The sequence below is a fragment of the Toxorhynchites rutilus genome, chromosome 3 (genome assembly GCF_029784135.1).
Source record: "Toxorhynchites rutilus septentrionalis strain SRP chromosome 3, ASM2978413v1, whole genome shotgun sequence".
Lineage (NCBI taxonomy): Eukaryota > Metazoa > Arthropoda > Insecta > Diptera > Culicidae > Toxorhynchites > Toxorhynchites rutilus.
This window is the reverse complement of record NC_073746.1, coordinates 310,270,989-310,284,167: the sequence shown is the minus strand read 5'-3', so window position 1 is coordinate 310,284,167 and position 13,179 is coordinate 310,270,989. Positions and strand designations below refer to the sequence as shown.

At 38.3% G+C, this 13,179-nt stretch overlaps 1 protein-coding gene across 2 annotated transcripts in view; it reads right to left on the bottom strand.

Annotated features, from left to right (window-relative positions):
- Nucleotides 1–13,179, bottom strand: part of LOC129776209 (glycogen debranching enzyme) — a 34,479-nt gene that overhangs the window by 15,024 nt on the left and 6,276 nt on the right. The gene's annotated exons all lie outside the window — the stretch shown is intronic.

The following is a 13,179-nucleotide window of genomic DNA, read 5'->3' as shown; positions in this document are numbered from 1 at the left end:
GTTGACGGCATTGAGCTTCGTATTACGAAATGGGGGAGTAGGCATGACAATATGGATTTGCAGAAGAAATGAACACACTTTAAAAATAAAAATTATGAATGAAAATTATTTTTCTCATATCAAATTAGTATTTTATGTAAATGAAAATCACTTTTGCTTGCAAGTAATGAAAAAATATCATACAAAAATTGTGTCTAAAAATAATTTTATATTATAATGGTTAGTTTTGGTGAGAATATCTGGAAATTTATAGAAAATAGTTTAAATGAGGGTCAGAACAAGATACGTCTAGTAGATAAAAAACGCCAAGAAAAAAAATTCATACAAATTTTAGCAATTTAAAACTGTCGTAGGACCGACTAATCTGATAGAGAATAGTTGGCCTCATACAAACTAATGTCGTCTCCAGATGTCGACACCTTTCCGCTGTCAACGCGAATATTGATATGGGAAAAATGCTTTCCTATCATAACAATGGGTACTTCGTCTAAAATTTTGGGCAAATAAAATAAACCTCTTTGTCTGTTCTGAACAAAATAAACGTCGATTGATATCAGAGTTCTTCATAATTGATATCATTATTTAGTGCACGCATCAATTTGTATATTGAATTCATGTAATATTCGCTATTATTAGCCATTTGAACAAAATTGAAAAAAAAATGAACAGACTGTGGCGGAGATATTTAGTTACCCACAACAAATTTTGATTACAATATTTCTATAATTTTAATCGAATATAAAGTACCAGAATGATAACATCGAGAAATTAATGGCTTACAACGGAGACTGATATGTCTCTATGTGCAGTATACCTGTCATTGAAGCTAATCTTTCTCTTAGCTCATGCAATTTTTGTAATGCGAACTAAATTTCAAGTTCGTTTCTGTGAAAAAGTATTCTACGAAGAAATGTTTTAGGATGAATAATTTCTTTCCGTGCATGAAAAAAAACGAAACGAAAGCAATGAATACTGCGACATCGGGTGATATGCTTGTACATGATGTTCTTGAATTATAAACATCGTGTTTGTTCACACATGTTTATGTTTGTGTATCATTGTTCGTGTTTGGGGTAGACATTCAACACTAGCGAAAATCATGTTCGAGTTCAAACAAAAACATGGAATTTTTATATCGCGTGGGCGTGTGTAAGTGTTTTTCGGAAGACTGGTCACTAATGATGTTTATGGGATCATTCAAATGTTCGAATATTACGTAACACACTCAAAAAGGGAGGAGAGGATGGCTTGTGGAAACTTGTTTAGGAATAAATCCAACTAAATCTTTGTTACATGTTATGTAGGGAAGAGGAACCCCTAGTTGAAAAATTAACAAATTTTACTTGATCATGTTTGTGTATTCATATATTATGTAGAACATACTGATGAACGAAATATGAATGATTAATTTATTTTTTTTAATTTATCATCATTCATTCATACAGCAATCATCGACAAATAACGGCCGGCATCTGCAGCAATGTTTAAAAAATAGTCGATTTTCACTGGTTTCAACTTATCCCAGGGGTGGAAAAACTTGAGGTGAGTTTAAATACTACACGGAAAAAGATTTTTCAGTTTATTTTTCAAAACTACTACATTTGATTATCTCTATTTTTTCCCTTCTGGTGATATTTTTGAAAAAAAATCTGTTTTTGCAACGATTCAGCCAGCGCGCAAAAATGTTTGTTTTGATTCACGGAACAATGAAGAGTAACCGAAGACTCGCATTGCGCTAATGCATTCCAATATTCTGGTAATGGCTGTCATAAGGTGGATTGAAAGATAATGTTTACTATACATATTTTTATCATACTATACATCCATCCTTGATAGAAAGATTATCATACCATTTCGTTGCTCCGGCGTAGAATTATTAACGCTTGAAAAAGAAATGGATTCTTCCTCGGATTCAGTACAAATAATACCCCCTTTTCATCAGCGTTTTGCATGGACCGGAAGAGATGATAATCACTTGGAGCCAGGTCCGGACTATACGGTGGGTGCAATAGGACATCCCATCCGAGCTCCCGTAGCTACTGGCGGGTCATCAAAGATGTGTGAGGCCGAGCGTTGTCCTGGTGGAAAATAACACCATTCCTATTGATCATTTCTGGCCGCTTCTGGTCAATCGCCTGCTTCAAACGGTCGAGTTGCTCACAGTAGAGAACCGAGTTGAGGGTCTGGCTATAGTTGAGCAGCTCATAGTGGATGATTCCCTTCCAATCCCACCAAACACACAGCAAAACCTTCCTGGCCGTCAATCCGGGCTTGGCGATGGTTTGAGTCGGCTCACCGCGCTTCGACCACGACTTTTTTCGCTTGAGGTTGTCGTACGTGATCTACTTTTCATCACCAGTCACCATCTTCTTCAAAAATGGGTCGAGTTCGTTCCGTTTCAGCAGTGCATCGCAGGCGTTTATTCGGTCTAAAAGATTTTTTCGCGTCAACTCGTGTGGCACCCATACATCCAGCTTTTTTTGGAATCCAATCTTCTGCAAATGGTTCCAAACGGTTTTATGGTCTATACCAAGTTCCTGGCCAATCAAGCGTGTGCTCACATGCCGGTCTTGGATGACTTGGATGATTTCAACGACTTTATCGGTTTCCACGACGATTGGCGTACCAGTACGGGGTGTATCTTCGACAGCCACTAGACCAGAACGAAATCGATCAAACCAACGCTGTGCTGTGGGAATCGTTACAGTATCGGGTCTATAAACTACACGAATTTTTTCGGCCGCCTTCATTGTAGTTTTACCTCGCAGGTAGTAAAAACGTAAAATATGGCGAATTTATTGCATGGTGGACTCCATCTTTGACGCGCTATAACTTGAGACTGAAAAGGACAATCACAACACTGTCAAAACGACACTTGTAGCACAGATTGTCGTCTTTAAATAGCCGTATAGTATGACCCGATGCGATAAGTACAACACAAGATATGTTTAAGTGTTGCCACATATTGACAATATACGACATTTCATTTTCCCCAACCCAATATTTTTTCATGAAAGCAGAAGCTTTTTTACATAACATTTCCAAATATCAGAGAGACGTTTTTTTGTTCTTGAGTCATGATTTTTCAAAATTAAACGGTGGTCCGGAAAATTAATTTTTACTCCTTTTTTCCACCACAAAAATTCATAACTTTTGAACCACTGAACCGATTCAGATGATCGACATATCAAATTAAAGCCAATAAGCTAGTCTTGTTCATATTACACTTGAAAAAAAGCTGTATTTTGTTTTCGTAATTATTGATTGTATTTGTTTTTCATACCTTGCGTGGTTTCGGGACCAAAGATGCCATATTTTTTTATATTTTTCTTGAAAGCTGAGGTTTTATCATATAACATATCCGAACATCAGAAAGGTTTTTTTCTCGTTTTTGAGTCATGATTTTTCAAAGTTAACATGTTTTCAGTTTTCGTTCAATACTCCTATTCGACTGGACTATTCTAGTCTATGCGACTAGAATTCCATTTTACGCGAGTGTAACATTTCGAAGAACTTTCAATTCATTGGCTTCAAATTGGTATATCAATCATCTAAATCGGCCCAGTAGTTTAATAGTTATGAATTTTTGAAAAAAGTCATTTTTGGAAAAAAGGGGGAAAATGATTTTTCGGACCATCAAAAATCATTTTCCACGAAAATCTGTGAATTTTCTTCTTCTTCTTTGTTTGTAAGAGGCTTTAAACTTTGCAGTTCATTCGCCTCTAATTTGTGAATCGATATATCGGTTTGGCTTGGAATGGCTGTATACAGAGATGTGTGATTTCAATAAACTGTTTTCAAAGGAATTTTTAAGCTATTTAACAAATTTTCGGGTCAATAATTAACAATTATTTAATTAATTTTGTCTTTCGAATGAAGTGATTATCATACCAAGCGTAATCAACATTGAATTTGACGACGATTCTGTAAATGACTTCATAACAGTAGAAAAACTAAACAATTTTTTCACTTCAAGTGTGGAGGAAATCCACAATGGTATTGTGTCTCCTACAAATCAACTAAATATCCTGATCTTCTTAGTCTGCCGTCACAATTGAGATGGTTTAGAACCGTAAGTATGGAAATCCCGAGGAAGGTAGTAATAGATTCAAGAAACTGTGCAGGTGTCGATGATATCAATAAAACAGTATTAACAGATGCATTTGATTTGATCAAAGATAATCTACTATATATAGTAAATGAGTCGATGCTTCGTGGCGAATGCCCACATAGTTGAAAGAAATCTCTTGTCATACCGATTCCAAAAAAAATCGAAATCATCCAAACCAGAAGACCGTAGACCAGTTAATAAGTTACCAATGTGCGAAAAGATCCTAGAAGACTGGTGAAACGGCGCTCAATTTGTTGCTTTCAAAATGGAAGCAGACTATAGAGGGGAAGCAAAAAAATGAAACTTTGAAAACACGCAGGTTATGCGCAACCCAGGATACGAAATTATAGGACGGAAGTTAATGTTTAGAGGAAAATTTTGACGAAAACCAATAATTTCGTGTCTCTTGGCAAGCAGCACTTTTGTGCTGTCCTCAAAAACGATTTTACTTCGATTTTACGGTAAATTCAATTCATCGGTTTTCAATCAATCAAATACAAAAATGATAAAAATGATTTTTCAATTTTATTCATCCATCCATTCATGCTAATCAGTCCTAAAATTAGTAATTACATTACATCTGTAACTTTCGATGTTAAAATGTTGCTGAATTCGTTTTGTTCTGGCGGCAGCGAAGAATTTTCAACAATGAACGAGAATTTTTCACTTAAATTTCGAAATCTTGTATTTGTGAATGAACTTACGAAGAACTCATAACGAGGGAGTCAACTCGTTCACACAAAACATCGATAGATGACGAAATACTCTCGTCAATATTATAAGCCACTTGTAGACCATGACGTGTTGCTTGAAGTTGGTTTCCTTCCGAGAGTGGCACAGTTCGATACAGGTGAAGGTATTCATCCCACGGAGCATCCGTCATTGTCGTTCAACGAATGTCTCCCGGTTGGGCAAGCAAACATGTTTTCCACGAAGCGTATGGCGCAGTATAATGCGAATGCATTGTTCTCAACTGTCGAAGGCAGTCGAAAATTTCTTGTGTGGCTGGTTCGCTGTCTTTTTGTTCGGAATCCAATAATTTCTTGCTCGCCATTTCCCAAAATGTATGTGATGTAATCGCAACGAGAAACTCCATATCAATCGTTTTTTTCTAAACACTATTTCTCCAGTTTAATTTATCTATGGTTTGCTTTTAATTTGTGTTTGACTTTTAAAACAAAGTTGAAGGGGTGATCAGTGAGATTTTTCCATGAACCCAATCACCCCTCGTGAAAAGCGATGATTCAAATAGGAAGCTGAAACGACCTTAAAATCCAACAGTCAAGTAAATTGACAAACAAAATATTATGTCTAGCTGTTTGTGACATATCGCTTTTATTTTTCTCGGGTTATTTCTGTGATTTTATCCGGAAATCGTTTGATCGATACTATACGAGATTTCGATCACCAAAGCAATTTACCGAGGAAACAATAAATTTCTTTTTCCCCAACCCAATATGTAAACTTTTCTACAGTATTACTTTGATTTAAAAACACATAGTGATATAGGAAAAATGAGTCCCAGAATGACTAATCCCAGAAAATGTAAGATTGGGAAAAAAGACCGGTGGATTATGTCAAGGACATTACCGAAGAGACGTAGACATAGGACCAAGAGATGTAAATTTAAATAACTTCTCGAATCTCCGAGTAGTGTATCTGTAAATATTAGCAAAATTGCATCCCCAACGCTCCCAAAAACATCATTCTCAAACACAAACTATACTATCCAGCATCTTTCGCAGAACGGCAACAAAAAATCCGAAACCGATTGTGTTGGTGGTAACTACAACAATGAACACTGCTCTCGTTTTTGGAAAATTTTCTTCTCTACGTCCGGCTTGCAATCCACCATTAAAAATAGCTCCTCGGATTAAGTTCTACCCTGGAGATGCCGATGGACCTTACCACGTTTTTTTTTCGCCCCCCGCCAGAAAGCTCTGCGAATTTTGACAATAGCCCGGTCGATTCGATAAAGCTAATTAGACAAACTTCGCATGGTTGTCGAAGACCGCAAGCAAGCCACTGAGATTACCCAATGCAAACTTTTTACGGAGGAATATTTTGTTTGTATTCCTTCAAAAGACGTTGAAATCGATGGTGTCATCACCGACCCTAGTCTAACGTGTGATGAAATATTACACGAAGGAAAATGTCGATTCAAAGATGCCAACATTGATACTCTGAAGATACTCGCTTGTAAGAAATTGCATTCGGTATCTCATTCCGAAAGAGGAAAACAGTACTTCGAATCAGGTTCGTTTCGAGTAATCTTTCCCGGAAAAGCTCTTCCACATTTCGTGGAAATTGAAAAAGTTTAGCTTCCGGTGCACCTTCTACGTACCTAAAGTGATGAGTTGTATGAAATGTAAGCAATTGAGACATACAGACCCTCACTGCAGTAACGAGATACGTTGTGCAAAATGTGGAGGGATGCATGAGGATAAATAATGCTCTGAAGATGCCGATCCGTGTCCAGCGTGTCCAGCGTTTAAATCGCGGAAGGCAAAAGTTAAGAACTCTCTCAAACAACGATTCAAGACGACTTATGCTGAAATGCTCAAAAGGGCTGTGGCAAAAGAGACCCCTAATCCTGGAGCACAAGAGAACCCTTATGCAATTCTGACAACCGATGATTGTGAAAATTCCACTTCCATTGAAAAAGCATTCATGTCAATACCGGGAGGCCCAAGAAAAAGAAAAAATTCCGCTTACACCTTCGACTCCACGTTAGAAGCAAGAAAATGTTAAACCAATTGAGAAATCCTCTGGAAATGATAAAAAACCAAAGCAAACACCTCCTGGTTTTACTTCCGCGAGAACAGAAAAAGACGTGAACACTCCGTCCGGGTCTTCCAAAGCTTATTTTCCCTTCCAAGTATTGCGAGTCACATTCTAGTTGCTCTAAGCATTCCCAAGCCTTTTAAAAGTATTATCTTTAGTTTGGTTCCTGCACTGTTTGCATTCTTGACAGAAAAATGGAATTATCGAAATTTTACCAACCATTTTCTCTCTCGATGCCTAATTGTTCTATTAGCGATATAGATACAATTAAAGTTATTCAATGGAACTGCAGAAGTATCAAACCCAAAATCGAATCGTTAAAATTTTTAGTCAACAGTATAAATTCTGAGGTATTTGCCCTTTGTGAAACATGACTTATGCCTACCCCTCATGAGGATTTGAATTTTCATGATTTTAACATTATCTGTTTAGACCGAAGAGACTCACACGGTTGCGTTCTTTTGGGGATCAAAAAATGCCATTCCTTCTATAAAATCCCATTACCATCGCTTCTAGGAATCGAGGTAGTCGATTGTCAAACAACAATAAGGGGAAAAGACCTATGCATTACTTCTATATATATATATATATATATATATATATATATATATATATATATATATATATATATATATATATATATATATATATATATATATATATATATATATATATATATATATATATATATATATATATATATATATATATATATATATATATATATATATATATATATATATATATATATATATATATATATATTCCTCCCAGAGTTGGATTTTCACGCAACCAACTCGATGGAATTATCGAGATTTTACCTGAACCCAAGTTAATCTTGGGTTATTTCAATTCACATGGTGTGGCCTGGGGGCACTCTATGATGATAACCGTTCCTCAATCATCTACGATCTATGCAATAATTTCAATTTGTCAATTTTGAACACTGACGAAGCTATAAGAGTACCCAAACCTCCTGCAAGAGAAAGTACACTGGACTTGTCACTCTGTTCGTCCGCTTTACGTTAGATTGTATGTGGGAAGTAATCCAAGATCCTCACGGTAGCGATCGCTTACCAATCCTTGTTGTATACGATCTTACCCATAATATTGACTGGGAAAAATTTGCTGGTATTATATCAGAGAGCATCAATTCGACTCCTGAACTTCCACCTCTCAAAGAATATGATTTCATTGCTAGTTTGATTCACCACACTGCCATTCAAGCTCAAACGAAACGTTTCCCTGGTGCAAAACTTCGCCGACACCCTGGTGCTCCTTGGTGGGACAAAGAGTGCTCGGATGCTTATTTCTATAAATCCTCTGCTTTCAAAAATTTTCGTCAAAATGGCTCAATGGAAAAGTTTGATAAGTATGAACTTTTGGAGACCAAATTCAAAAAACGCAGTTACTGGCGACGATATGTCAATGATTTGTCAAGGGAAACATCTATGAGTACCCTATGGAACACAGCCATTTGTTTGCGGAACAAAAAACATACAAACGAAAACAAACGGGTGTTAAATAAAAAATGAGAATTTTTTCAATCACATATAAAAAAATTGATTTTTTTTTCATCGATTTCAGTATTTTTTATTAATAACATAATGTATTTTCTTCAAAAAATGTTAATGAATGTTTGAGTAAGGGCCGTGGTCTGCTGTTCGACGCAACTTTGTCGCGATGCTCTCACAAGAACGTTGTACGGTTCTACGAAACGCATTACCAGCAAGGAAAAAAGTTCACGGTGGCACATTTTAAGGAAGAAAATGTACCTGTCAGTACGGTATATCGTATCCTGGGTTCCCTGAACGTAGAGCGGAAGGTCGGAATTGGTTGTTCGGTGACGATAATGACGAAGCAGAGGAAGACATCGTTAGAGAAGCTGTTTGACAACAAGGACGCAAATAATCTGCGTGACGCCGGTCGGAAATATGGCTGCTCCCACGTATTGATCCATCGGACCCTCAAGATGGAAGGAATCGTCTGCAGGAAGAAGACGAGGTCGCCGGAGTACACTGAGGTGCAGATTGAGACGGTTAAATCACAGTGTCAGTGGATGACCAAAAAATACCGCGGGACGTCTTTCGTTCTGGACGACGAAAGCTATTTTCCGCTGTCCAAAACGCATATTCCAGGAAATGATAATTACTACTCCAGCGACAAGTCATCCACACCGCCTGAAGTTAAATACAAGTTCAAGCACAAGTTTGAAAAAAAAGGTTATGTTGTACATCGCCATTTCCGACCGAGGCATTTCAAAGCCTTGGTTTAAGCCGAGCGGTTTGGCAATTAACCAACAAATCTATCGAGAAGAGTGCCTCGATAAAATCCTGCTACCGTTCCTGAACGAGCATCACGCGGATGGGAAGTACGTCTTCTGGCCGGACAAGGCGTCTTCCCATTACGCCAAGAAGACGCTGGCGTATCTTGAGGAGAAAAAGATACCGTTCGTGCCGAAAGATCGTAACCCAACAAACTTGCCCCAGTGCCGCCCAATAGAGAATTTCTTTGGCTCACTCAGTGCCCTAGTGTATAAAAGCAATTGGAGGGCCAAGGACACGAAGCAACTGACTACAAGAATCCGGAATTGTATCCGGAAAATGGACGTAAGTGCCGTACAACGTTCTTGTGAGAGCATCGCGACAAAGTTGCGTCGAACAGCAAACCACGGCCCTTACTCAAACATTCACTGACATTTTTTTGAAGAAAATACATTATGTTATTAATAAAAAATAATGAAATCGATGAAAAAAAAATTTTATATGTGATTGAAAAAATTCTCATTTTTTATTTAACACCCGTTATTCCGATTGATGCATTCTTGATTTTGCCAAAAACGTATGTCCAGATTTTGTCCCTGTAGAAGACATATCTCGTAATATTAAGCTGTCAAAAAAGTCCTGCGGTATTTCCGCGAGGTGTCGTTGTAAGCGCGTAGTTCTAGTTGTATTCATTGTATCGAGTCATACTATAGCTTGTTGGAAAGGTATTTTTGCGCGCTATAATATACTCCTTGACAGTGTTTTGTTTGGTTAAGTTGTTCGTGAGTTATAGTGTCGCAAATATGGACCAAAATAAAGAGAAAATCCGACATATTTTACAGTACTACTATGACAAAGGCAAAAATGCATCTCAAGCTGCCAATAAAATTTGTGCAGTTTATGGACCCGACACAGTTTCCATTTCCACCGCACAACGATGGTTTCAACGTTTCCGCTCTGGTGTAGAGGTCGTCGAAGATGCGCCACGCTCCGGAAGGCCTGTCGTCGAAAATTGCGACAAAATCGCTAAATTAGCCGAGAAAGACCGGCATAGTAGCAGCCGTAGCATCGGCCAAGAGCTGGGGATAAGTCATCAAACCGTTATTAACCATGTGAAGAAGCTTGGATTCACAAAGAAGCTCGATGTATGGGTGCCACACACGTTGACGCAAAAAAACATTTTTGACCGTATCGACGCATGTGAATCGCTGCTGAATCGCAACAAAATCGACCCGTTTCTGAAGCAAATGGTGACTGGCGATGAAAAGTGGGTCACTTACGACAACGTGAAGCGCAAACGGTCGTGGTCGAAGCCCGCTGAAGCGGCTCAGACGGTGGCCAAGCCCTCATCGGCCAGGAAGGTTCTGCTGTGTGTTTGGTGGGATTGTCAAGGAATAATCTATTATGAGCTGCTTCCCTATGGCCAAACGCTCAATTCGGACCTGTACTGCCAACAACTGGACCGCTTGAAGGTAGCACTCATGAAGAAGAGGCCATCTTTGATAAACAGAGGCCGCATTGTCTTCCATCAGAACAACGCCAGGCCACACACTTGTTTGGTGACGCGCCAGAAGCTCCGGGAGCTCGGATGGGAGGTTCTTTTGCATCCGCCGTATAGTCCGGACCTTGCACCAAGTGACTACCACCTGTTTTTGTCCATGGCGAACGAGCTAGGTAGTCAGAAGTTAGCCACAAAAGAGGCCTGTGAAAATTGGCTATCCGAGTTTTTTGCCAATAAGGAAGCGAGCTTCTATAACAGGGGTATTATGAAGTTGGCATCTCGTTGGGAAAAAGTCATCGAACAGTTCGGTATCCGCAAGGGCAAAGGGACAAATGATTGTCTCGCGTTACTTGCTTCCGAAATTCAGACGACCTTTGGTAATAAAAAACAGATGGCTTCTGTTTTCGTAGACATTAAAGGGGCGTTTGACTCAGTAGCTATAAGAATTTTATGCGACAAACTTCACAACCAAGGATTTTCACAAATTTTAAACAACTTTCTGTTTAATCTATTATCCGAAAACCAGATGCACTTTTCTCATGGAAATTGTGCCGTTTCTAGGACTAGCTATATGGGTCTCCCTCAAGGTTCTTGCTTAGGTTCTCTTCTGTATAATTTCTATATTAATAATATAGATGATCATCTTGCAGATGGATGAACTTTGAGGCAAGTGGCAGATGATAGTGTTGTATCCATATCAGGTGCTAAAACTATTGATTTGCAAAGACCGCTGCAAATTTCCTTAAATAATTTATCTATATGGGCTGTGAAGCTAGGTATTGAATTCTCAACTGAGTCTGTTTCTTTGGTTGTATTTTCTAGGAAGCACCAACCTTCCGAACTTCAGCTTCAATTGTTCAACAAAATCATCGTTCAATCCACAAGCTTTAAATATCTTGGAGTTTGGTTTGATTCAAAATGTGCATGGGGAAAACATATTGCGTATCTGAATAAAAACTTATTTCATCAGAGAACAAATTTTCTCCGGACAGTTACTGGAACATGGTGGGGTACTCATCCAGAAGACCTGATACGGCTGTACAAAACTACAATACTGTCAGTCATGTAGTATGGTTCGTTTCGTTTCCGTCCTGCTGCCCAAACCCACATCATTTAACTGGAGAGGATACAGTTTCGTTGCTTGCGTTTAGCCTTAGGATGCATGCAATCTACACACAACATAAGCCTTGAAGTCCTGGCAGGTGTTTCACCATTGCAGGTTCGGTTTTGGGAACTGTCCTATCGCTTCTTGATCCGAAGCGAAATTATGAACCCATTAGTAATTGAGAACTGTAAGAAGCTTCTCGAATTGAACCAACGGCCGAAATCCATGGATCTGTACTCTCATTACATTTCTCAAGAAATAAAACCTCCAGCAGACATCTTCAATAATGTTAGCTTTCCGAGCTTTTGCAGATCTTCTGTTGATTTCGATCTTTCTATGAAGGACGAAACTCGAGACATTTGAGATCATCTTCGATCATCGTTAATACCTAATACTTTCGCTTCAAAATATAACCATATCAATTATTCAAGAATGTTTTTCACTGATGGTTCAAGAATCAACGGATCCACTGGTTTTGGTATCTCTAATGAACATTACACTAGCTTCCATAAACTTGAAGACTCTTGTTCAGTGTATGTTGCCGAACTGGTTGCAATATATCATGCTATTAAGACCATTGAGTCCTTACCACATGATCACTATTTTATTTTCTCGGATAGTATTAGCAGTATACAAGCCATTCAATCCTAGAAACAACAGACGAAAGCATCATATTTTCTTATCTAAATTAGGGATGCATTGAATTTGCTTGTTGATAAAAGTATTCGAATCACTTTCATTTGAATTCCTTCCCATTGCTCTATTCCTGATAATGAGATAGCGGATACACTCGCAAAGATGGGTAGTATGCAGGGCACAATTTTTGGAAGACAAATAGTGAATCGGGAATTCTTCTCCATTTCCCGACAGCAGTCACTCACCAGTTAGCAATGGAACAGAGATGAGCTTGGAAGATGGCTATACTCTATTATCCCCAAAGTTTCAACGAAGCCCTGGTTTAAAGGGTTAGATCTTGACAGAAATCTCATTAGTACTATGTCTAGATTGATGTCCAATCATTCCGCGCTAAATGCGCATCTCTTCCGCATAGGTCTTGCTACTAACAATTTATGCAACTGTGGTCAAGGATATCATGACATCGAGCACGTTGTTTGGTCATGTAATGAATTTTGCAATGAAAGAATCAAACTGGTTGCCGATTCAGAGGCTCAAGAAGTACCTTCACGCATGCCAGTTCGCGATATCTTAGCTACTCGCGACCCTAATTTTATGTTCCCCATATATGTCTTCCTAAGAAGCTCTAATATTATTATTTAAAGGGTGTGTCACATCAAATTGCATCACGGGAAAAACGCTGTAGAAATTCGCCCAGTAGACCGATCCTTTTGAAAATTTTAGACAGTAAAATAAAAACTATTAAACAACTTTTGGCATTTTCTTTTTATTCATACTT